The sequence below is a fragment of the Microcebus murinus genome, chromosome 23, assembly GCF_040939455.1.
Source record: "Microcebus murinus isolate Inina chromosome 23, M.murinus_Inina_mat1.0, whole genome shotgun sequence".
In the NCBI taxonomy this organism is placed as follows: Eukaryota; Metazoa; Chordata; class Mammalia; order Primates; family Cheirogaleidae; genus Microcebus; species Microcebus murinus.
The window spans coordinates 34,108,375-34,135,423 of NC_134126.1; the positions used below are offsets into that span (position 1 = coordinate 34,108,375).

General features: G+C 42.9%; 1 long non-coding RNA gene across 2 annotated transcripts; it reads left to right on the forward strand.

The window, feature by feature from the left end:
* Window positions 1–7,293: 7,293 nt before the first annotated feature.
* On the forward strand, window positions 7,294–26,701 carry LOC142863889 (uncharacterized). Of its 2 annotated transcripts, none has more exons than XR_012914543.1 (3): window positions 7,294–7,422; window positions 24,821–24,988; window positions 26,480–26,701. It is a non-coding gene; the product is annotated as an uncharacterized LOC142863889 (long non-coding RNA). The 2 variants fall into 2 exon arrangements; XR_012914542.1 differs by lacking the exons at window positions 24,821–24,988; window positions 26,480–26,701 and adding exons at window positions 16,300–16,424; window positions 17,028–17,219.
* Window positions 26,702–27,049: the final 348 nt, after the last annotated feature.

Sequence of the window (27,049 nt, forward strand, 5' to 3'; positions counted from 1 at the left end):
CTCATGCAAAAAAAAAAAATATCCACGAGTATTTCTGGGTTTAGTCACTGCTGGATTCAGCAATACCCATGATGTCACCAGGATCCGGTTTCTCTCCCTTCCTCCGCCGGTCCCCTCCTCTGCCCCCTTTTCAGCGGAGCTGTCCCTCCCTCTCTGTGGCAGACAGCCTGTTGCAGCCCAGCACTGCGCATTTCCACTTTCCAAGCCCTTGGAAAAGAAAACCCACTTTCTCAAGAACTCAAACAAAATTCCCAAAGAGCGAGTCTGATTGGAGCTCATGGGCCCGACTCAGGTTGCTTGCTCTTCCCTGAATCTGTCTCGGGTAAACTGAGGGATGGGTTAGATAAGGTTCGCATCATGAGGAGGCAGGAGGGAACGGCTCCTTGGAGGAAAATCGGGTGCTGATTATCAGAAGAAAAGAAGACGGATGCTGGCAGAAAAAGCAACCGTCGTTGCAGAGATGATGAACTGCCATCTTAGGAAGCCTGGCCGCAGAGGAAAGGGAAAAGAGAAAACTGCATTAACGTTAGAGTGGAATCCAATGAGAGTTTTAGGGAAAAGAGACGACTGAAACGGGGAAGCTGAAGATGTCAGAGGGAGAGGGAACCGGATGGAACAAGCCACCGCGGGAGGGAAGAGCTGGCTGCGTCCAGAGAACAGTTGGCAGGGTGAGCGCTGAGCTGGACCGGGGACACCTGTGCCTCTGAGACCAGGTAGGAGGAGGTCGGGTTGGGGACGGAGACAAAGTGGTTTTCCATGGAGGAGCAGGACAGTCAGGAATTTATGCCTTACGCCCTCTGCCTTATCTGCAATCTAGGAAGGAAGGTCATGTGCGAAGGCTGAAGAGGAGGAGTTTATTAGCTGGGGAAACTGTGGTGTCTTCCGTGGGAGAATGGAAGAGTTTGGACGTGCAAGGCAAATCACTGGATGACATGAAGTTTTAAAGGATATTCCCAATTTAATTTTGTGTTTTAAGGCCATTAGAAATTTCAATAAATAAAACAGAACATAGGTATCAGCTCATACAGTGGAAACTTGGAATAAAATTATAGTAAAATATGAAGATATTTTGTTCACTTATTGGCTAGCATGGGGTTTATTTTAGCAAGAAATCTATCTTTGTTGGGAACGTTGATAAATATGTTCACTTGTGGGTTACGAGACCTCTAGAGTCCTTCATGTGAACGGAGCTGATTTACAGGAGACAAGAAGAGTCATATTCTGTTTCTTCCCACCACCCCCAGCTTTCCTGAGGTATAATTGACAAATAAAAGTTATATATATTTATGGTGTGCAACATGTTTTGATAGATGCATCCAGTGTGAAATGATCGCCACAATCACACTAATTAAAATATCCATCACTTCGCATACTGTGTTTCCCCAAAAATAAGACCTACCCATAAAATAAGCCCTAGCAGGATTTCTAAGCTTTTTTTTTTTTTTTTTTTTTTTGAGACAGAGTCTCACTTTGTTGCCCAGGCTAGAGTGAGTGCCGTGGTGTCAGCCTAGCTCACTGCAACCTCAAACTCCTGGGTTCAAGCGATCCTCCTGCCTCAGCCTCCCGAGTAGCTGGTACTACAGGCATGCACCACCATGCCCGGCTAATTTTTTTCTATATATATTAGTTGGCCAATTAATTTCTTTCTATTTATAATAGAGACAGGGTCTTGCTCTTGCTCAGGTTGGTTTCAAACTCCTGACCTCGAGCGATCTGCCCGCCTCAGCCTCCCAGAGAGCTAGGATTACAGGCGTGAGCCACCGCGCCCGGCCAAGGAATCATTCTGTATCTGCATGTTTTCTTACTTCAACGTATTCAGCTCTACAATGTGCCAGCCACTTTCTGATCCAGGTTGATACTTCATAAGTCTAGATGGTTAGAAAGAACCAGTGGGCACTGACGTATTAACACTAATGCTCATGCTGTTTCTCAGTCCATCAGTACAGCTCCGGTCAAAAAGCGTCCCCTCGCTACGCTAGACCCAAGTGCCAAACCCTTCGAGTTACCTCCAGCAGACAGTTCAGTGGCTACAACCTATCGTCCCAGTATTTACACCCTGGAGATGTGACTTTGTCCCTTCTCTTACCCACAGATGGAGTCTTTTTCTCCACCCCTTTGAATCCAGACTATATTTGGGATTTGCTGTAACCAATAGAGTACGGCAGAAGTGATGTTCTGGATTCCAGAGCCTGGACCTCAACATGCCTCACGGTTTCCATGTTGAGTCTCTTGGACTGCTCCCCTAGGCAGCCGTCTCATGGAAAATTCCAGAACAAGAGTCTAGTTGGAAAAAGAGGCATGACTTTCCTAGCTGAGCCTAGAGAATAGAGGGAGTAGTATAAATGAGCCTAGAAGAAACTAGCAAAGGAACTGTGCAGCTAACCATATCACACTGAATCATATGGTTGGGGGGGTTGGTGTTTGTTATATAGCAAAAGGTAACTGATTAAAAAAAAACACTTTAGAGAGATATTTGGGTATCTTTGAAGCTGCAGTCATTGATCATCGCTCAGTTGAAAGGAATCTTTCAGATACTTGAAAGACTGTAAATAAGACAATGACATTTTTATGGTCTTTTCACATATCATTGAGATTCTTAGATTTATTGGCCTTTTCTGAAAGCCACTTCCAGAAATGCAAATATTTGGCTTTTGGAAACATTTCAATGATGCACCATTTTTTTCCAAATGGGAAAAATATGTATGACTTAGAATCGTGCTTTTTGGCAAATGGAAAAGCTATTGGGAAAATACACATAATTTCTGAAGGGCCAAGGAATGGACGCAGCCAATCACATTTTTCTCTTTTGTGGATTTGAGTTACCTTTTCCCTCCTTCCGGGGGAAGGGTGCAAACGATAGTGGATTCATTTTTCTTCATGCGAATTTGAGTTTACTTAAGAATAATTTTTCTTTCTACCTCTTTAATGCAGAATATTGTTTAAAGAAACAATTTTCAAGTATAGAATAGGAGGAAGCAAGTTTTTATGAAAATAATTTTTCTAATAGCATAGCAGGAGGCAGCTCTGCTCCTGGCCTTTGTTACGTTACGTAGATTTAATTGCCTAGAGCAGGTCTTCTAAAGTTAAGTCCACTGAAATGTGGGCCTTCGAGAGCACATTTTCTGGAAATAAATGTTTTTTCAAACATTTCGTTTTACAATTTAGTTGTATCCGGGCTCTGCAGTGTTATGAATATTTTAAGGATTAAACTATCGATCTGAAAAGAAGTTGATATCAAATATCCAATTCCTGAAAGTCACCCAAGTTAAGGTAATTTTTTGCACACTTAAATGTTACTACCATTCCTAACTCACTCTACCCCCACACCCCTGAGCCTTTTAGCGCTTAAAACTGTCTGGAAACCAAACCATACTTTAAAAATTATTTTTATGGGGGGGAAAAAATGAAAACACATTTTGCTTTTCTTTATGGGAGATGGTGCACCTTCCCGCGACTCCTGCAGTGTGTGAGAGACCAGGAGTGGACTGTCGGATTTCTGCGTGGTCTCTCACTGCAGGCAACGAGGAGACTGTACTCAGAAACCCTTCGTTTGCCGACCTCAGAATTCCTCTTCCACATCACCCGGTCACCTGCAACACGGCAAATCCAGTGTAACTTTGCTCTACCCAATGGCTTCCGCTGCGCCTTTTTTTTTTTTTTTTTTTTTGACCCCATGAGAGTTTGGTATCTTTCTTTTCACTCTTTCAAAGCACGGCTAGACCTGCTTCTCCCATCAAGCCATCGAGCGGGAGTAGCATGGTGGGTACTTGTCAGAATAAATTACAATTTTTGGCAAGCAGCTGTGCCTCTGACCCACTCAGGAACTAGAATATTGCCTTGTAAAACAGCGCAGCCCTTCCATTATTACTTAATTAAAAGGCCAACATAAGGACACTGTTTTACGGGCTCTTTTAAGGTAGAGTCCCAGGATTTGCATCTTGGAAAATATCAAGAGAGATCAAATTTTTTTTTTTTTTTTTTTTTTTTTTTTTTTTGCCGGCTGCCAGTAGGCTGGTTCTGACCAGGCCGACTCAGAAGTGCCGCGTTGGTCAAGAACTCAGACCCCAGGGTCCCAGGGGAAGTTAACGCTGCGCGTTTTCTTGGTCCTCTCCTCTCCATAAACCAGAGGTTAACACGCCCCGAACCGGAGCCAGGAAATCCCAGTTCTCGTTCCCACAACACAACTCCACCAGGGTCCCGAGAGAGGCCTTTAGAGTGATTAGTCCCTGATGTTGGCTCCTCAGCTCTGCCAGTCACTTCAGGTTGAAAGCAAGGTCCTCCCCTCCCTCCCCGCCCCGCCCTCCACACCTGACGCACCTACAGGCTCCTGCTCACCTGGCTCCAGTGTGATTAAAACCCCGATCCCGCCCCAGCCTCTTGACTGAATTACGCTGTCTCGTAGGGAGTAGGGGGGTGGGGAGGGACCAGGTTGTATGACCAGGACGCAATGGTCGGCATTTGGGAAAGGACGTGGGGTGGCTGATGCATATCTGTGAGTCCATATTTGATCACTCCACTCCACTTTATAATCTCAATAATTCATTTCTTCATGATCAATAAACCTCTAGAACTGGCTTGTAGCACAAAAACTGTTAAGCGTCAGGGATATGAGCCAGAACATACATTTGGTATTTTACAATGATAAATATTGGCTGGCCTGCTAATTGGCGGTCAGCATATCATTTTTCCACTTAAAGATGTGCATCGAGGAGACACATTATCTAGGTGGCTTGTTGTGGACACAGGCCCCTACACTGGGGTGTGCCCATAGCATAGGCCTCCTAAAGCAGTCAGCTGTCTATTTCTGAGGCCTTATACATGTCTTTTTTTTTTTTTTTTTTTTTTTGAGACACAGTCTCACTTTATTGCCTGGGCTAGAGTGCCATGGCGTCAGCCTAGCTCACAGCAACCTCACATTCCCGGTCTCAAGCGATCCTCCTGCCTCAGCCTCCCGAGTAGCTGGGACTACAGGCATGTACCACCATGCCCGTCTAATTTTTTCTATATATATGTTTAGCTGTCCAATTAATTTCTTTCTATTTTTAGTAGAGACGGGGTCTCGCTCTTGCTCAGGCTGGTTTCGAACTCCTGACCTTGAGCGATCTGCCCGCCTCGGCATCCCAGAGTGCTGGGATTACAGGCGTGAGCCACCGCACCCGGCCTATACATGTCTTTTAATCAGTCCTAGTGAGCTGCTACCCAGGGGTTTTTATCTAAGCTGCCTTACCAGTTTTAGGATAACACCCAAAACAAATTTTTTTATTTTTATATGCAATGTTCCTGAGAGTGTACAGTCATCTACTACAGGCGTCAATAGCATTTTTTAAAACTTTTATTTGCACTGGATCTCAAGCTATTTGGATTTTGGAGGACTGTGTCAACTCAAAACGAAAGCTAGACCTTCAGGTGAGAATTTTATATTTTCTCTTACAGTTAATCTTAATTTTTTTATAAGAAAGAATGGAGAAATCTATTAGGAATGTAGCACATAGACAAAAATAAAAAATATATGTATAACTATCATTGATTAACTGCATGTTATATGGCAAACAGAGGCTAAACAAATTATATGCGTTGTTTATGTGCGTTTTATTTAATTCTTACGACATTAACCCCATCTTATAGCTAAGAAAACAAACGTGGCAGAAGGTCTCACGTTGGCAAGAGCACCTGGGAAGGGGGTCAAAGTCGTGCTTCTGTAAGGAAACTGCCCCCCCAATAATGGCATTGATCCACTGACAAAGGCAGGGCCCCTGGCACCCAAACCCCTCTCATTGGGCCCCATCCCAGCTGCATTGGGGGTAAAATTTCCAACACATGAACTTTGAGGATGCAGTCAAACCATAACACCATTCAACTTTCTCTGTAAGATACTGGGCTATAAGGACAACGGACACCTTCCAGCTTCTGTTTACTGCTTGCTTGCTAACCGCAAGGCATTATGGGTACATTATGGGATGCAGAGGAAAAAGACAAAGAACGCAGAAACCGGAGTCTCTCAGCTAGGACCCGGAACAGGTTGGAGCCTGTCGGGGGCAGGGTGAAGTAAGAACCGCTGTGGGGGCGGATGCATGACCAGTGTGTAAACAACTGAGTTATAAAAGGGCACTAGCACACAAAGGAGGGTCCCTGCCCAGAGAAGAGGCCACTGCGCCGCGCCGGCACTCTGGGGGCTCGGACCCTAGCTCGAGCTAGACAGTAAAACTCCTTTTGATAATTACAGCCTCGGTGCCTCTGTCTCTCTGTCCTGTGGCCCTGCGGATCTCGAATATAACAGCTCCTTGTGGTATTTGTCAGATTGTCTTAAAGCGATAGTGGGCCCAGAAATTGAAAGGAAAGAAGGGCTTGTTGAAACTAAAACCAGAGATGCCCCCTAACAGAAACGAGGAGCAAAGCCCATTTGGAAGGAGCAATGTCTGGGACCCACGGGGCGCACATTGCTCCCGGGGTCTTTTGTGCCGTGAGGATCGCGTTCTCAGACTCGGGGCTCCCAGAGGCTGGGGCGACCGGCTGACTAAAAGAGCTCACAAAAGCCTCCGTCAGATTGCAGCCAGTGACGATGATGGTCCCAGAGTATCCAAGGAGAGAGACAAAGTCAAAAGAGCTACAATCTAAAAATAATTCCACTGCACTCCCGTCTCTAATGTCATCTCTGTCTTTGAGAGTGAAGAACAAGAACAGAGGAAGGAGCTGAGGGTTTGATGAGAGTAGAAAGGGGGAAACGTGAATGCCATAGGAAATGGCCATTGGCATGTTTTTTAAATTTATTTTTACTCCTTATGATGTTTTACAAGGAGGAAAAGAAATGTACACCAAACACTGTTTGCTTACATAATAAATAGAACCTTCTCTACTATGTAGACCGGTTGCTGGTTTTTCAAGCTATTAAATGGGACAGCTACCTACAACGAATTTCGTATGCCACATGGGCCTCCACCCTCACTCCAGGGTAAGAACAACGCAAATAGCAAACATTTGTATGGTATTACGCGGTTTACAGAGGTCTATCTTTTCTAAAAATCTGTGTGCCTTGAGCTAAAAAAACCACAATCTAATACTTTAGTTTCTGACCCGGTAAACTCACGGAAGTCCTTTCTTCTTCTCCTATTTCCCAACAATAAAATGGGAAGAATTTCAACAGTCCGTGTTTACATATTTGAGGACTACTATAAAAATAAGATAGTCAAAGGGACGGGCTTCAAACGGCTAACCAGGTGCACCTGGTGTTCCCCGTTTCCATGGAGAGGAACCGGAACGGCGAGTGGATAATCACACTCCGAACGGATCGTCCGAGGGAGAATGCTGGAATCCGACAGAGCAACGGTGGGAAGCACCGAAGGCCAGTAAGCAGAGGGGAGCAAGGCAGCTTCTTCAGCTGGGGTCAGCCCGGAGTCTGGCAAAGGGTCCCTACTGCAGGAAAGTGTAAGTGAGAGACGCCCTTGGACCAGTTCCCTCCATGCACTCCTGAAATCCCGGCCCCAGGAGAGCCCTGAACCCCTGCAGCCCGGAGACAAACATAGGAGGCCGCCTGGAGGCCCTGGAGTCAGCGCCCCTGAGACAGAGCTCACTCTGGGTCCCGTAAACCGCCCTGCCCTGGGGCTGAACAGCCTCTGCATCTCCACTGTGTCCCCAAAGCCCCGTTGACATTCCCCAGGCACAGCTGCTACTGCCGGGGCAGGCGGGAGCCCCTGGCAGCACCCCTGTCCCCACCCCCAGCAAATGGGTGGCTGCACATGTTCACCTGCACTGAGTTATAAAATTCCACCATCCACAACCCCCTTCACTGTGAGCCACTGCGGGTCTGAGGTGCAAGTGAAGCACACACAGACCACCCCGAGCCACCTACGTGTGGCTGCCCCCACTGAAAGCAACCCTGTCCTTCCCAGTAGCACAAAGCGCAGCTACGGCTGCCCCCACCAGAACATTCCACCTGGAGATTACCTGCCCCTGCCTACAACAGCCAGTGCCTACATGCACCACTGGTGGCCCTGAAGGTAGGTCTGCCTAGTCTAGCTCCACCCCTCCATACCCAAGCAAGCCACCCAAGGACCATCCAGCCCCACTCCACCACCTTTGGCTGCTGAGCGCTTCTCCAGGAATCTGAGGTTGGGCCCACTCAATTTGTTGCTGCCAACACAGGTGGCATCCACACACATGCACCACCTGTGGACCTGGGGAATGGCCTGCCCAGCCCATCACAGCCACTGCCAACACTAGTGTGGACAGTACCAGTCCCAGAGGGTTGTCCCACCGTTGCCACTGCCATCACCCATGCCACACCCACTTTTGAGGGGCTCGGGATCTTTCCCACCCACTCAGCTCACCACTGCCATTTCTGGCACCTAACCAAGCCACGTGGAGGCCCAAGAATTGGCCTGCTAGGGTCCACTAACACTGGCACCAGTGTATGCTTACCTGGGGCCCAAGGAAAGGCATGCTCAGCCTATTGCTGCCACCACTGGGACTCAAAGACTGGCCTACCTGGCATCTCCCAGTCCCAAAAATCTTCACCACAGCCTCCACCAACAACTACACCATAAGCCACAAAGGAAATCACAGACACCACAGAAGCTGTTTAAAGCTGAATAGATCATAAAGAGACTTTGCTACTGAACACTCAGAATTAAATCCAAAGTGTCCTACCCAACCAACACCATAGATACATCTTCAGGAAAAAGTTCTACCCTACAAAAGCAAATTCAAAAAATTAGAAGCAGCAACTGTTACACCAGATGTGTAGATATCAACATAATGATACAGGAAACATGAAAAAGCAAGGAAATATGACACCTCCAAATGAACACAATAATTCTCCAGCAACAGATCCAAATCAAAAGCAAATTTATAGAATCATGGGAAAAAATTTAAAATATTGATACTAAAGCTCAGTGAGATACAAGAGAATACTGAAAAACTATGCAAAGAAATAAGGAAAACAATCCAGGCTATGAATGAGAAATTTACCACAGAAATAGATATCATTGAAAAGAAGCAAACAAATTCTAGAACTGAAGAATTTATTGAATGAAATTCAAAATACATTTGAAAGCTTCAATAATGACTGGGTTAAGTAAAAAACAACAACAACAAATTTCAGAACTTGAAGACAGATCTTTTGAAATTATCCATTCAAAAAAGAAAAATGAATAAAAAGAATGAGAAAATCCTACATTACATTTAGGACACTATAAAGACACCAAATATTCAAATGTTCAGTATCCCAGAAGGTGAAGAGAAAATGAAAGGATTAGAAAACCTTTTTAACAAAATAAAACTTCCCAAGTCTAACAAAAGAGTTAGACATCCAGATAGAGAAGGCTCAAAGATCCCCAAATAGACGTAATTCAAAAAGGTAGGCTCTATGGCACATTTATAGACAAACTATCAACAGTCAAAGATAAAGAGAAAATTCTAAAAACAGCAAGAGAAAAGCATCTAGTCACTTACAAAGGAACCCCCATCAGACTAACAACAAATTTCTCAGCAGAAACTTTACAGGTGAGAAGAGAATGGGATGATATATTAAAAGTTTTAAAAGAGAAAACCCTGCTAGTCTAGGATACTATACCTAGCAAAGTTATCCTTTATAAATGAAGGAAAAATAAAGTCTTTCCCAGACAAGCAAAAGCTGTGGGAATTCATCACCACTACACTGGTCCTTAAAAAATCGCTTTAAGGGAGTCCTATACCCATAAGTGCAAGAACGATAACTATGGTAATAAAAACACATAAAATATAAAAATCAGTGGTAAAACACAAAATCAAACAAGAAAAAGAAAAATATCGAATGTTACCACTACTGAATACCACCAAACCACAATGATAAACAATAAGAGAATAAGAAAGGAACAAAGGATATGCAAAATAATCAGAAACCATTTTTTTTAATGACAGGTATAAGCACTCACATAGCAATAATCACCTTGAATGTAAACAGATTAAATTTTCCACCTAAAATATAGACTGTAACTGAATGGATGTTTATAAAATGACCCAACTATATGCTGCCTACATGAAAGTCATTTCACATTTAAGGCGCATAAAGACTGAAAGTAAAGGGATGGAGAAGATATTCCATGCAAATGGAAACCAAAAGCAAGCAGGAATATTTATACTTATATCTGATAAAATGGACTTTAAGTAAAAAACAGTAGAAAGTAACAAAGAAGGTCATTATATATTAAGAGATCAATTCAGCAAGAAGATATAACAGTTCTAAACAAACATGCACCAATGCTTGAGCACCCAATATATTAAGTAAATATTATTAGATCTTAAGGGAGAGATAGACTCCGGTACAATAATACTGGAGACTTAGCTTCCCACTGACAGCATTAGACAGATCATCCAGACATCAAATCAACAAAGGAACATTGGTTTTACACTATACATTAGACCAAATGGACCTGACAGACATTTATAGAACACGTCATTTAACCGCTACAGAATACACATCTTTCTCATCATAACAGAACACCATTCAGGATAGACCATCTGTTAACGCACAAAACAAGTCTCAACTAATTTTTAAAAATTGAAATCATACCAAGTATCTTCTCAGACAACAGTGTAATTAAACTAGAAATCAATAACAAGAGGAACTTTGGAAATAGTACAATACATGGAAAGTAAACTGCATACTACTGAATGACTATTGAGTCAAGAAAGAAATTAAAGTGGAAATTTAAAAATTTCTTGAAACAAATGATAATTGAGACATGACATACCAAAACTTATGGGATACAACAAAATCCTGCTAAGGGGGAAATTTATAGCAATAAACACATCAAAAAGGTAGAAAGATTTCAAATAAATAATCTGATGCATGTCAAAAACTTAGAAAAGCAAGAACAAACCAAATACAAAATTAATAGAAAGAAATAATAAATATCAGAGCAGAACTAAATGAAATAGAGACTAAAACAATATAAAAGATTAACAAAATGAATTTTTTGCTTAAAAAAAGGTAAGCAAAATCAATAAATCACAAGCTAGACTAACCATGAAAAAACAGAAAAGACCAAAATAAAATCAGAAATGAAAAAGAAGACTTTTATTTTTAACCTGCTACCACAAAAGTACAAAAGTTCATCAGAGACTATTGTTAACAACTATACACTAACAAACTAGAAAACCTAGAGGAAATGGATAAATCCCTGAATATGTAAAACCAACCAAGATTGAATCGGGAAGAAATAGAAAATCTGATCAGACCAAGAGTAAATAATGAGAACGAAACAGTAAGAAAAGTCTCCCAACAAAATAAAAAAAAAAGAGTCCAGGACCCACTGGCTTCACTGCTGAATTCTACCAAACTTCCAAAGAATGAACACAGATGCTCCTCAAACTGTTCCAAGAAAATTGAAGACAAGCAAGTTCTCCTGAATTCACTCTATGTGGCCAGCATTACCCTGATACCCAAACCCGATGAGGACGCATCTTAAAGAAGAAAACCACTGGCCAATAACCCTGATAAACATAGATGCAAAAATTCTCCACAAAATACCAGCAAACCAAATCCAACAGCATATCAAAAAAAAAAACCCACAACACACCAACATCCAGCGGAATTTATCCCAGAGATGCAAGGATGGCTCAACACACGGATCTGTAAACACGATACACATCATGTCCACAGAGTGAAGAGCAAAGATCATACGGATCATCTCAGTGGGCACAGAAGCAGCATCTCATAAAATTCGACATCCCTTAATGATAAAAACTCTCAACACACTAAAAGCTCACAAAAAACATATCTCGGCATAATGACAAACCCACAGCTTAACATCACACTGAACGGGGAAAAAGCTGGAAGCTCTTGCCATAAGAACCAGAAGAAAACACTAAGGATGCCCACTTCCACCAATTCTAGTCGACACAGTACTGATATGTTGAATGTACTGTGTACACAGTACCCTACCCACAGCAATCCGGCTGTGAAGGAGAAAGAAATAAAAGCCTTCCAAGGTGATGATGGATACCCTAAATACCCTCAGTTGGTACATATTGTGTGCATGTAACAAAATATCACATGTACCCCATAAATACATAAAATACTATGTATTAATAAAAATATATAGTTCATGTGCTCTATTTTGAGATTATAGAATGAAATAACTCTATTTTGAGATTATGGAATAAGACAATATTAACATATTGTTAATATTGAAATATTATTTTGGACCTTCTTCAAGGCTTTTTGTCCTTATAACTGTCCTTATAACTGTATCCTTATAACTGTATAAAATAAAATTTTAACTTTTTTCTTTTCATTATGCGGAATGAAAATAATTCCCTACCATTAATGAATCATTTCTAGGCAGATCCTAATTAAAGAGAAAACAATTGCTATTTTTTCCTTGGTGATTAAAGGTGCTTTAGGGACTTTTTAAATCTAATCTATCTGCATGCGGTATTAAAAACATGAAACATCTTACGGAGGTTTTCATTTGAAGTGCCCAGTGTGTCGTATGGCACAATATAAGAGAATGGGGAAGTAGGATGATATAGTGAAGAGAGACCACATTTTGGAAATGAAGCAGCAGTAGTATACCTTCTGCCTCTGCTATTTATTAGCAAGTGATTGTACTTTGCCTCTTTGTGTTTTAATTTCTGCAATAGATAAAACGATTAACTGCAGGAATTTTTGTTAAACGAGATAATGTGTTTTCAAATGCCTGGAAACAATAGTTACTCTATAAACGTTAGATCTCCTCTTACCTTCCCTTTCATTAGGGTTCATTGCATGGGGCTGCCACAGGTAGGGATGCTTCCGTCAGAATTTTACGGAAGGATAAAATGAAGCACAATCATCAAAGTCTCTTAAAACCCAGCAGCCAGAAACAAAGGGCAGTTTGCTTTAAGGAACCCTGGCTCAGTCTGCTCAGGACACCCCAGCGATGGCCTTCTGAGACCTGGCAGAGCCGGGCCTGAAACCCAGGTCTCCTAATGCTGAGCTCTGTGTTTCCTCTTCCATGATTGTATTTATTGTCAGTTTTTTTTACATTCATTTAAACATTTATGCTATTCTCAAGAAACCAAAGTTAGTCTTGCCTTCTCTCCCCCTGAAAAATTTATTATTTGCTATTAAAATTTTTTTTTTTTTTAGAAACAGTGTCTTCTTTGTCACCTAGGCTGGAGTATGTTAGCTCATAGCTCACCGCAGCTTTGAACTCCCGAGCTCAAGTGATCCTCCTGCCTCAGCCTCCGAGTAGCTGGGACTATAGGTGTGCACCACTACACCTGGGTGTTTTGTTTTTTTTTTTCTTTCTTTCTTTCTTTTTTAGAGACAGGGTCTTGCTACATTGCCCATGCTGGTCTCAAAAAAATCCCCCTGCCTTGGCCTCCCAGAGTGCTAGGATTACAGGCATGAGCCCATCAAGCCTGGCCACTCCCCTGACAATTTTAATCTCAATTTCTCAGGACCTGAGAGTGCTTAGAAATCCTCCACATCCACTTGTCATTACTTACGGGGTCATGGTACCTAATGATAAAATATTTCCACGCAGTGGCCATATAAAACTAGAAATAATTAACGTGGCTCAAAAATAAAAGGCTCCAGACTACAGCTAGGACAGCCAAGTGGCACCAGGTCTTGAATCCGTCCCCATTTCTCTGATGCTGGCCTGGTTATTTAACCTCACAGGATCTCTGCTTTCTAATCTTTACATTGCAATTGGCTGCTATCGTCTAAAAGATACAGTCTGTAGTTCAAACACCAACGCCATAGACTTTTGTTTGCCAGTGCAATGGCATTGCATCAAAATACCTGAAGCAAAGCTCTTTAGATGAGAAATGGCCAGACACGCAATTTTATTAGATGATCCAACCCTAATTACATGGGAGATGTTCAAGTGGGAGGTTTGGCTCAAAGGATCGCCAAGGTTTCTTCCAGCAAAGGAGTCTTTGTTCTGCTAATGAGGCAAGCATCCATACACCTCCTCTGACATGTCTTCGCTCAGCAACACAAACCCAACTCTGCGTGTCTAGCGCCGCAGAACGTGCAATGCAAAACCTTTGGGTTTGGTTTGATCCAAACACTCCTCATAGTCATGCCCACAGCAGCAGAATTTGAAGCTTAAGAGCATCTCATGGATTTGATCATTGATGAGTAGTGTCCGTGGGGCTTTTTGTTATTGTTGTTGTTTTCTGAGACAGAGTCTCACTCTGTTGTCCGGGCTAGAGTGCTGTGGCGTCAGCCTAGCTCACGGCAACCTCAAACTCCTGGGCTCAAGGGATCCTCCTGCCTCAGCCTCCCGAGTAGCTGGGACTACAGGCATGCGCCACCATGCCCGGCTAATTTTTTCTGTATATTTTTAGTTGGCCAATTACTTTCTTTCTATTTTTAGTAGAGACAGGGTCTCGCTCTTGCTCAGGCTGGTTTCGAAATCCTGACCTTGAACGATCTTCCCGCCTCGGCGTCCCAGAGTGCTAGGATGACAGGCGTGAGCCGCCGCGCCCAGCCGTGCCCATGGTTTTGAAGCACTGAGCACATTTTTTAAAAATCTTTCCAGCGGACGTGTTTGTGTGCATGCTTTAGCTGAAATACATCACTCAGGCATTTTCTTTGTACCTTTGTTTTAATAATCTGTTTCCTTGCTACATTTGGTGTTTTCAACTGCGCTCCTACCTCCCGGCATTACTGGGCTTGAGAGTAGACTGAAAGTTATAGCAAAGTTAACAGTTTGGAAATGTGGTTAGCAGTGTGGTGTGGCAACTTTCGGTTAAAGTGCTAAAATTGCCAGTAAATCCGAAAAAAAAAGAGAGAGAGAGAAAAGCCCACAGCCAAAAGCAGAATTTCACCAACATGAATAATTTTCAAGGCTTAGGAGGCTATTAAACCTTTTCTTTACACATATTTTTAAGCTCCTTTGAGATCTCTCACTGAATTCGCAGATGCTTATAATATCTTGATGAGTCCAAGCAACGTTCAGTTTTAGAACCAAACCGTAAGTTTTCTTCCAGCTCGGAAATTTTTTAAATTTTATTATCTTTACTAGCAGGTCTGGCATGCAGCTTTAAGACCATGATGTGAACCTGGGTCAGATGAATGGCTGAACTAGTGGCTTACGACCTAAGTCTCAGAAATTTAGGAATGTGCTACATTTAATTACCCAAATAATACATTCATACATTTTCATTTAAGCTTTTATTTAAACAAACACCGACTGAGTCGAGACTCCTGCCAGGGCTTGGGCCGGGAGACTGCAAAGCTGTGGTCCCCCGCTCTCAAGTTGCTCGAAGTCAGATGGAGAAGTCTTAAACAGGCTTCCAGTACGTGCTGTTAGCTTGAGGTTGTCATGTCATAGGATTCCTTACTTCATCTTCCATAGGACAGCGCCACTGTGTTTAAGTCCTAGAATCCTACGTGCTACAGCGTGTGATGCACTTTGGACCCCTTCAGTGTGGTGGGTTAGGACGCCCAGTGCTCTCTGTGCTCCTCATTCTCATCACCTCCTCTGAAGATGAAGAATCAGGGCCAACCTCGCCCCTCTACCACCCAGGTGTGTACACACACCACCAGCGCCCGCTGTCATGTAGGGGACCACTGCGTAGATGGGTTAAACAATTTGGAGAAAGAAAGGAAGGATTGTCACTTGCCTTGTGCAGTCCAAAGCTGCTTAGGTCATTGTCTTAGAAAAGACGTCAGAGAGATTCTCTGAGATAGTGTCTTACAACTACCGTGTTTCCCCGAAAATGAGACGGGGTCTTCTATTTATTTTTCCTCGAGAAGACACCCTAGGGCTTATTTTCAGGGGATGTGTTATTTTCCCCTCGAAGCCTCAGCTTGCAGCAGGCACAGGATGGCCGGGACCTGACAGGGGGAGCTGACCTTGTTGGTGGGGCTGCCCGCACCTTTCCGGTCACCTCTGGGACGGTAGTTGTCACCATGGGGCAGATGAGAAGGGCTGCTTGTCTTCTTTCCCACTCGGTGACAACATGCACGGGTTGTGCAGACGCGCTGCGCAGCCACGCCCCTCACTAGGGCTGATTTTCAGGGTGGGGCTTCTATTGCGCAAATGCTTAGAAATCCTGCTAGGGCTTGTTTTATGGGTAGGTCTTATTTTCGGGGAAACACGGCAGAAAGGATATGGTGTAGAGACTTCTCATCATGACAGCATGCTTGCTTTCGTTGACATGAGTGAGCTTCGATGGTAGGTGATATGATTCCCAAATGGGTATTTTCAGGATCTTTTTGGTTTCTCGAAGTTTTGCAGGGATCATTTATTTGAGCAAGGAGCTGTACCTAGCACCCATTTGACTGTTTTTTTTTAAAACACTATGCTTTTTTTTTTAAAGCCTTTTGTCAAGCTTTCAAAGAAAGAGAGGTGGGAAAGTATGAAAAAGGAATATAACAGAAAGATGGCAAGGAGTCTTGAAATGATGGAATCGTACCTCTGTATGAATTGCTCTTAGGCTCTTTGGTATGTTCACAGCTTACTATGTTGGGGGAATCCAGTGTAAATGTAACTTGGGTAGGAAAGGATCTGAAGCCCTTCAAATGCTACAAGGAGACTGAAAAGAAAAATTTTTATCAGATCCTGACCCATTTCAGCAGCCCTGGTTATGTCTCTGAGATCACTCTTTCCTGCCATAGATATAGAGAAAACCGTGTCTAAAATAATCAGAGCAAGAATAAACAATTAGAATTGCTCAGCAGATTTAATATACATTATTAATATAGGCTATGTATGTCTCCCATTAATTTTTCCAATAAATCAGTGGAAGTATTGAGTATTCTTTCCTGAAGGCAGAAAACAGGTAAATTTGGCTATACAAACTTACTGAATTTCTATGGAGAAAAACAGAAATTATGACATAAATGAAAGGGAGGGCACATTGTTATTATAGCTGCATGCTAAATTCCACTGACCCACTGATAAAGATGATATTCATTACATCTCTATTATCTATATGATTTAGAAAACATCAATGCTACTTTTTACCTTAAACATTTTTAAGTGCAAATATTACTAAAATGCAATAACCTGGCTAACCCAAATGTCTATATCTGCTCCCATTTCCAGGCTGCTGAGAGTTCCCGGATAAAGTCCCACCATCCAGCCGATTACATGTTCACCCTAGATAACCATACTCCAGCCCCATTACAGCTTGGCAAACCCTCAGTTCATCACCTATATAATTTACCAGGCAAACTTTTCAAACTGTTTCTCCCATTAAGCCCACAATAAACTACTTCATTGATTAACAACAAAAAATTAACTTCTTCCTTCCTCAAATTTCTTTTTTTTTTTTTTTTTTTTTTGTCTGCAGGGAAGAAATGTCCCTCTTTTCAAGGCAAAACTTCCACCTGTGCTTTATAATAACCAATTTACTATAATCTCCACCAGGTCCTGGATGGACCACTTCCCTCTTGAAACTTCTATCTCCCCACTCCATGGGCTTCTTATCTACACATGTACATTTAGGTCTTAAATCTCACCCTCAGTTCTACTCGAATCTCCCCCCCCCCATCTAAAAATATCTCCTGTTCCCGCTAAACAATTCTGAGCAGCTGTCTATACCTACCACTCCTCTGCAACGACTAATCCAAGAGTCAGTTATTGGACCTCATCACACTTGCCCTGTCGGCAGCTGTCTTAGTCCATTTTCTGTTGCTGTAACAGAATGCCAAGGACGAAGGAATTTATAAAGAAAATAAATTATTTCTTATAGTTCTGGAGGCTGGCAAGTCCAATAACAAGGTGCTGGCATCTGGCGAGGGCCTTCTTGCCGCATGATAACACTGCAGAGGGCATCCTGTGATGATGAGAAAGCAAGAGTGTGCACGCCTGGGTCTCTCTTCCTATTATGAAGCCACCAGCGCTATTACGGATCCCCCACCATAATGACCTCATCTAATCCTGATTACCTCCCAAAGGCCCCACTTCCAATACTGTCAACATATGAATTTGGGGATTAAGTTTCTAACATACGAAATTTGAGGGACGCATTAAAATTTGAGGTAGCATAGCAGAAGCATTTCATACAACCATCTCCTTCTTCTGCAGTCACTTTCTCAGATTTTAGGCCATGGTCTCCTGGTTTTCTTCCTCTTTCACTGGCCACTCTTTCCCTGGGTCTAGCTTTAGATCTTGATCTCTATAACATGCATGACCCAGAAGCTGGTCCTATGAATTCTCTATGCTTTGTCTGCCTCACTTCCTATATGATCTCATCTAGTCATTTTTTCTTTCAGGACAACTTACATATTAAGGACCCTAGAGTTTATACACATACACAAACACACACATGTATGTATATGTACATTCTAAACTCTCCTTAAGTTTTAGATTTGTTATATCCAACTGCTACTTGATATCTCCACTTACATGTGTAAGTAACAGGCATTTGAAACTTATATCTAAAACAAAGTTCCTGATTTCCTACCTAAAGCATACTCCTCCCTAAATCTTCCTTGTGATTCAGTATCACTTCCTTACCATTCGCCCAGGAGCCCTTCCATTTCTTTACACCCCACACCCTATCCATGCACAAAGTCTTTTGGCACTAAACTTCAAGCTGCATCCAACATCCAAACTCACTCGTGACTTCCGCCATTATTATCTGTTGACTTCTGCAATGCTTTATGAAGATCTAGGTCATCTATAACCCCTTCTCTTCTTCCCTCCCTCCCTAATAAGAGTTATATCACTAATATTATGGCCCATTTTTGATCTTTATTTCCCCCTAATAAGTTGACCATGCTATCACCTGTATCCTTCCCTCCACTTCACATTCTTCTTTCTACGTCTCCACATGGACTCTTTTGCCTCCCAGGATCAGTTCACACATCTCTCCTCCATGCCCTCGAGCAATGAGATCGAGTCCTGGGAGGACAGGAGCCAGCCTGAAGGCCTGTCCTCTGACCCTCCCAAGTCCAGTCCCTGACCATGACAGGGACTGGTGTGCTGGTCCTGAGCTCTCTGTGGCACGCCCAAGCTGGCTAATGTCCTTCTGGGTCAGGGTGTGCCCCGCTCTGCTGGGGCAGCCAGGCAGGCAGGGCTGGCAGGCAGAAAACTCATGGTCTGAGCATCCCTGGGTCCACTGCAGGTCTTTGGGAGGAAAGGCTGGAGCCCCACCCTGTGGAAGCCTGGGTGTGTGGGCGCTCCGACAGGAAGGGGACGCTCCTGAGAGCCCCAGCTCCACCACCCCTTGGGGCACCCATGCAGACACGTGTGGGACCTGCCATGGCTGCATCAGCGGCTGTGGGCAGGGGAGGGGAAAAGGAGGAGAACAGTCTGAACAGAGGAGAGCTGGCACTCTGGTCTCCTTTGTACCAAGGGCTCCCTGGCTGGCTGCACCCTCCTCTCCCCTGAAGGCAGCCCACCCTGAACGTCCAAGCTCTGGGGTCACACAGCTCCCCACGACCCACCAGCTCCCCGTGGCCACCACAGCCTGGGCGGGTGTTGGAGAATACTCCTGTGGGGTCCAGTGAGAAGAAAACCGAAGGGCGGAGCTCCCTGGGCAGGACAAGGCACACGGTGGGTGGGGAGCAGTGTGGTGCCCACTGCCTCGGCTCGGGTCGGCGGTGACGGGGAGCGACCCAGGGGGCTGGCAGCCCCGTGCTCTCTTCTCAAGAGGCTCCTGGTTCCCTGGTGGCAGCAGCGTTTGGACTCATGAGGGTAGAGAAGTTCTCCAAGAGTTTGGGAGCCTGCAGTCTACCAGAGGTGTGAGGGGAGGAAAGACAAACACTCCCACCTATGCTTTCGGCAAGGCTCCCAAATCATCAGGGGGTGATCTTCCCTGAAATCATCTTTCTTCTTATTCTTCTCCACAACTTCTTCCTGTGGAACCTCCAGTAGGCTCTTGCCCTCTTCCTTCAGAATTACACCTCCCTCGGCTATGTTTTTGTGCTTTTTCTTCTTTGTGAGACAATCTAGTGACTGATGGGGACAAATTAATTTCTGGGGTACAGGGCAGGAAGATGAGGGGACAGCTAACATCGAGGTGATAATAGCTCTCTCCCACTCCCTGCAAGAGTAAGCACCATGTCTTCTTCATCAACCCTTATCTCCCTCTACAATTAGTCTAGTGTTTAGGGGCTTATAAGTGTTTGTTGAATTGAATAATAATGCATTAAATTTATACGTCATAATAGTCTATATGTGTCGACCACGAATTGTACCCTAATAATTTAAAGGAAGTCATTTATAACTGCCATGTGATGAGTAACAAAAATAAATATAATTTGCTTTTTCCTAAGAAAACTTTCATTCCTGTATGATTTCATTCAGAATAAGAGATTATACAGTCTTATAACATGCACATCCATAATCAAAAATCAACTACTAAATTATGGGAACACAAATTAGATCTGCTCATAGAACCCTTAAGCTTCAACTTTTCAACTCAAATAATATAATTTATATGATCAGTAAAGATTAATAATTCATCTTAACTCAAATTTGAAGAATTAGCTAACATTATATTACCAACTTTTCTGATTATGCATTCTTCTAGAACTACCAGTAATTTTGATTTACCGACACAGAGTGTATATTTTGTTTTCATGACATTTAGCAGGACTATGCCATTAATCAGCCTTTTGTTTTTACTAAATCCGAAAATTCATTCCAAAAGAGTTTCACAGAAACTCTTAATTACTGAAAGTGATGGTTCTGCTACTACATAATGTTCTGAATAATAAATACTATACTTATGGGGATTAATTATTAAATCCAACTAGGAATTATAGCCTTCTTAATGCAAATAATAATAATTGCACATAATAATGTTTAACATCTAGCAGGGGTACTAAAAATAAAAGTGCATTAATGCATGTAAAAGTAGTAAATAACACAGGTTCTATATATCATGGTAAAGTAATTCTGAGAACTTTTTTAATAGAAGAAATTCTTGGTCAAGCTGATGAGCATATGTCTACTCCCAGGAATCTATATGTCCTTCCTCAACTACCTTTTTTTTTAAATTTATTTATTTTTTTTATTTCTGCATATTATGGGGGTACAGATTTTAAGGTTTCAATAAATGCCCATTCCCCCTCCCCCCCAAGTCTGAGTTTCCAGCATGACCATCCCCCAGATGGTGCACATCTCACTCATTATGTATGTATATACCCACCCCTGCCCCCCTCCCACCTGCCCAATACCCTATTACTGTAGTACCTATGTGTCCACTTAGGTGCTGCTCAGTTAATACCAGTTTGCTGGTGAATATATGTGGTGCTTGTTTTTCCATTCTTGGGATACTTCACTTAGTAGTATGGGTTCCAGCTCTATCCAGGAAAATATAAGATGTGCTCTATCACCGTTGTTTCTTAGAGCTGAATAGTACTCCATGGTGTACATATACCACATTTTATTAATCCATTCTTGGATTGATGGGCACTTGGGCTGTTTCCACAGCCTTGCAATTATGAATTGTGCTGCTATAAACATTTGAGTGCAGGTGTCTTTTTTGTAGAGTGTCATTGGATCTCTCAACTACCTTTTAAGACCGCGTGTATAAAATCTCTTCCAACCCTAAAATTTTACATTTCTACCCCTACGAGATGGATGAGGCCAGGATGCGCCAGGATAATACAGCAATATTGGCTTTGGAGTTAGACCATGTTGAGTTTAAATCCTGGCTGCATGTTCTACTGCCTACTAGCTGTGTAACCTTGGGCCAGTTATTTATCCTCACTGGTCCTCAGTTTCCTCATCTATGTACAGGAGGAAACACTACCTATTTTAGGCAGGTAATTAGGAAAAGCCTCATAGAAGGTGATAATTTTTTCGGAGTCATGAGTGATACTCAAGGTTGGTTGGCAAAGCCTCCAACTTATAAAGAAAAAAAATTATAACTTCTTTATACACACTGAAAAACCACAACCTGATTTGCAAGGAAAATGACAGACCTAGAAATAGTTTTCATAACTAACAAAGGGCTCACATAAACCAATAAGAAAGGGAAGAGCAATCAGGTGCTAGAATTATATTCCATTAATCTTACTTCTTTGTCAAAAAGGCATTCAAACACAGAACTTAGTTAATGGTAGACCTATTTATCTTCTTAGTTCTCTTTAATCTATTAGTGCATATGTTTTTATTTTATGGAGGTCACTTGGAATACAGCCATAGATTTTTATTTAAGAAAATTAAGACTTAATATAAACATGAAATACAATTGGTCATGAGGCTGCCTTTAAAAATAATTCCAGGCATACAAAGTGGATAGTAAATGCTTCTAGTTATACAACTCACAAACATCAAATGTAGCACTTGCCAGGTGCTAATTTATATCTAACAACGTGTCTATTGTCTTACTAAGCATTCAGTGCACCTTTCTATGAGCTAGTTCCCCAGGTGATTCATGCGTGGGGCATTTCAAAATGCCATTTGAAAGGCATCTCCCCTCCTAGCACTCTTTGACTTTTCCTTCCTCCGAATGGTCAGAATAAACCACCACCACTCCTTAAGAAGCACTTATGGTTCAAGATTAAGAGAAATGTACTCATAAAAATGGAAAAAAGTACGCATGATATATGTACACAGACTATATATACAGACTATAACATATATATATATATACACTGAAAATTATGGTGAGAAAATGTTTGATATTTATCCGGGGCCCATGACACCCCCATATAACTGGGTCCCCGGGCAGTGTGCGCTGAGAGAGATGGGAGAGACAGAGACACAGACACAAACAGTAAGGTGAAGGGGTGCGGGGAGGTCAGGGGACCACCAGCATTCCCGTGAGCCAGGTGGCACTGACTGAAATCCAGCACCTGTGTTTTTATTCTCTTTTTCATGCTACACATTACAACGGTTTCACGTGAAAAGCTCGTGGATTACAGTGTGTGCAATTTCCAGGCTCTCCTAAAAGTCACAAGATGCCTTAGCTAATTACTCTCTTATCCATAGAAGCAGGAACACACAGCTCGTTACTAAGCGCAACCAGGCCTTAAGGTATGTGCAGACAGCGTCTCTCAACTCAGCAGCTGTGGCGCAGTCGGCTGAGGAACAGAGAGACCAGTACTTCTTATTGGGAGGTTAGCTCCCCATTCACCGAGACGTTCTCTACTGAGAAAGGGGAGGGAAGGAGCTCAACACGGGGTTTTAGGAGTAGGAGCCTGACGTCCCCTCTCCCGGGCTGACATTTTGCAATCTTCCTCCAACGCCGTGGTGGCTTTCATGTCAAGCCGCTCCCTGGCTTTTTAGGCACGAGGCCCCTCAGGCTTTAAGGTGGGAGTCTGCTTTGCTGTGCTCCCGGGTCACTGGAATGCCCCCCAGCGAGGCGGTTAAGTCCTGCTCTTATCTCCAGGCTCCTGCTCAGGCAGCATTCCTTCCCCTCCTCTCCTCCCACGGCCTCAGAAACGGGGTCCCTAAGCCCCCGGTGGTCTTATCCCCATCAGATCTTTATCAAACATACATACCCTCTCCGGGGGCTGCCATGGCCGGGCACTCAGTGCGCTTTTGCCTGCCCCCCTCTGAAGTCCTGGCCCTACCCCCCATGTCTCCAGGCCCCAGGTCTACTCCGCTAGAAGCTCAACCCAGAGAACCGAGTTCCAGCCATGCATTTGTCCAATCATCCTGACCGCCTCGGCGTGTGGGCATGTTGTTAGTTGCAGTCTCTGAGGTTTGTTCTCCACCACACAGAACACAGTTAAAAGCTAAACCTTAAAATCTGTACCCCCACAATATGCCGGGAAAAAAAAAGCTATACTACTGAAAAAAAAAAAAGAGAGAGAGAGAGAGAAACCCTCCAATCCTCCTGCTAGGACTCCTAAGTTTTCTCGATGGCTTTCCCTACACCATTTCTCTTCTTACAAAGAAAAGAAAAAATTCTCTCTGCTGTGAAAGTCGGGGCAAGTTCCAAAACCTGGCTAGGTCTCCCCCTAGTGACAAGGTCAGTTCATTTCCACCGAGATAACTTCTCTTTCTGTGTTCGATTCCGTCCTAAAATGCAGGAGTCAAATTTTTTTTTTTAGACTATGAAGCCTCGACTCAAGTCTTTATCAAAAGGCTGTGGAATTCATGTGGACAGCATTAATGAGAATCCTGGTTACAGAGCCAATTAATACCACGGTTCCAGCACTAGGGCTTAAGTCGCAATAAACTGCGCAAACATAGCCCAAAGGAGCTCTGAATTATCAGCGCCTTGTTGTATGGGTGAAACCATAAACAGCGAAATTCTGAAATGAATTCTCCCAGCACCATTGTCATGTTGATATTATTCATTATTTATTTTACTATGTGTTTTTTTTTATTATTATTATTTATGATAGTCAAAAAACTGAGGCTCAGAAAGGTTGTGTTCAAGATAACAAGGCTAGTAACAGGTGAACCTGGGATCTGAATTGCGCCTGTCCGATTTCCAAGCCTCTGAGCTCTACACTGTGCTGAGTCGGCCTAGCCGCCCGAGCCTCCCAGTCTCTGCTCTCCTGTGGTCCTCCAGCCGGGAGGTTTGACCCAGACCACATGCTTTTGGTCGTTTTTTTTTTTTTTTTTTGGTTGTTGTTGTTGTTCTAATAATTCCTGTTTATCCTTTAAACTCACCTTAGTCCTTCCTTCCTCCAAGGCAGTCTTATCTTAGCCCCTACGTTGGCTCCCATTTTATATAGCCCCACGCAGTATCCACTACGCCTAGCACAATTCCAATCAAACAAAAAGGTACGTGATTGAATGTCATCTACCTCTTCCGCCACCTCCTACACCCCCCAGAAAAAGTTCCGTAAGAGGAAATATCTTGCACAGTGACCCATAAATGTTTGCTGAATGAATTAATGAGCGAATGAACAGATGAACAAGCAAAACTCACTCAGGCAAGTTGTGTTTCTAACATCGATGTTTCTGTCACCTCTGCTCAGCCTAAAATCATGATGCCCACGTTTCTGACACTGATCTGATGACTTTATTCTGATTCCTGACTTCTAACTCCATCGTTGCTCCAGTGCTGCCATTTTGGGACCTCCGTTTTATCCTGAGTGTTATACAGAGGTAATACGCCACCCACTTCCTTGTGTGGAAGGCACCAGGTAAGTCCCATCTTTGCTCCATTTTAGAACTATTTAATAAATACTTAAAAGCTACGAAAACAGGCCGGGCGCGGTGGCTCACACCTGTAATCCTAGTACTCTGGGAGGCCGAGGCGGGCAGATTGCTCAAGGTCAGGAGTTCGAAACCAGCCCGAGCAAGAGCGAGACCCCGTCTCTACTATAAATAGAAAGAAATTAATTGGCCAACTAATATATATAGAAAAAATTAGCCGGGCATGGTGGCACATGCCTGTAGTCTGAGCTACTTGGGAGGCTGAGGCAGGAGGATCGCTTGAGCCCAGGAGTTTGAGGTTGCTGTGAGCTAGGCTGACGCCACGGCACTCACTCTAGCCTGGACAACAAAGTGAGACTCTGTCTCAAAAAAAAAAAAGAAAGAAAAGCTACGAAAACAATACCGCTAATGAAATATGACACAGAGTGGTTTTACATTTGGATCCTATTAGCACATGCACTATTTGAAAACAAAAGGTTTTCCACATTTTCACCTGACTGAAAATACCTTGCAAATCAATGCTTACCTTATGCATCTTACTAACTACCTTGTAACCACAGGCTGTGGTTCGCAGTAATGCTTAGAGCAAGCAGTTATATTAGTTCAGTGACCCAGTAAGAGTATGTGTAACATATATATATATATGTGTGTGTACATATATATGTGTATATATATATATAAAGCATATACATGAGAATATTCATGATGGTGATTAATTATAGAGAATGGCAGCTTAGAAGCATGTAAATGAAAAAGCAAATAACATGCTCCGTTATCAGCGCTGCTCTGTGAAGTGGGAGGTCTGGAGAGAGAGGAACAATGGCGTGCAGGGAAGTTGGGTCAGACAAGTGATAAATCAGTGGTGGAAAAACAGGGAGGAAATTATCATACGCATTAAGCTACCATTCTAACACGATGAATGCAGAATAACAACACCGTATTTGTAATTATAATGATGCCCTTATAAATTATAGATCAATTCCGAAAGAAGTACTTTTACATTTCTAAATAAACGTAGACAGTATATCCACAACAATAATGAAAAGAGTGCACATTGAGCCTCAGTGGAATTTTAAACCCTAGAATACAGCTCTCTATTCCTGTTACTACAAGGCGGGAAGCATTCCTACCTTTTCTATAAGACAAAGAATCATTGTGCTGAGTTTCCTCAACTAGCATGTGATAATCCGCCGGCCTCTTTATCTCTGAGTGTGAGCTGGGAAGCCCAACAGTGACACTGCGCACAGAGCAAAACCACCAAGACCTGGAAAAATCCCTCGGATTCCTTGTGAATGGAACAAATGAGGTGGTGATTTTGTCCACAGCTTTAGCATTCTCAGGTTATCTTGCATCTTTCCGACTAGAGTCTAAGCTCCTTAAAAACTGGATTTTATTTGTGTATTTCCTGTAATGCTACTGACAAAGCCATGTGCATGATAGACAGTTGTTTCTTTTTTTGTTGGTTTTTTTTTTTTTAGTGACTACTTTTAGAGGCAGGCCTGCCCTGTGCTTCAGAACAAAAGAGAGTTGGGAGAATCATACTAAAAAAGAAAACAAAAGAAAAGAAAATCTAACAGCCTGGTTGTCTATCAGCATCACACTCTGAAGTTTTAAAAATATACAGATTCCTTGACAAGATATCAGACCTATGGTTCAGCATCTCCGGAGGAAGGCCTAGATGTCTCCACCTTTCATACGCATTTCAGGTCAGCTAGGAATGAGAGCCACTGGGTTTTTTTCTTTTTCTTTTTCTTTTCTTTTTTTTTTTTTTTTTTTTTTGAGACAGAGTCTCACTCTGTTGCCCAGGCTAGAGTGAGTGGTGTGGTGTCAGCCTAGCTCACAGCAGCCTCAAACTCCCGGGCTCAAATGATCCTCCTGCCTCAGCCTCCCGAGTAGCTGGGACTACAGGCATGTGCCACCATGCCCGGCTAATTTTTTCTATATATTTTCAGTTGTTTGGCTAATTTCTTTCTTTCTTTTTTTTTTTTTTTTTTTTTTTAGTAGAGACAGGGTGTCACTCTTGCTCAGGCTGGTCTAGAACTCCTGAG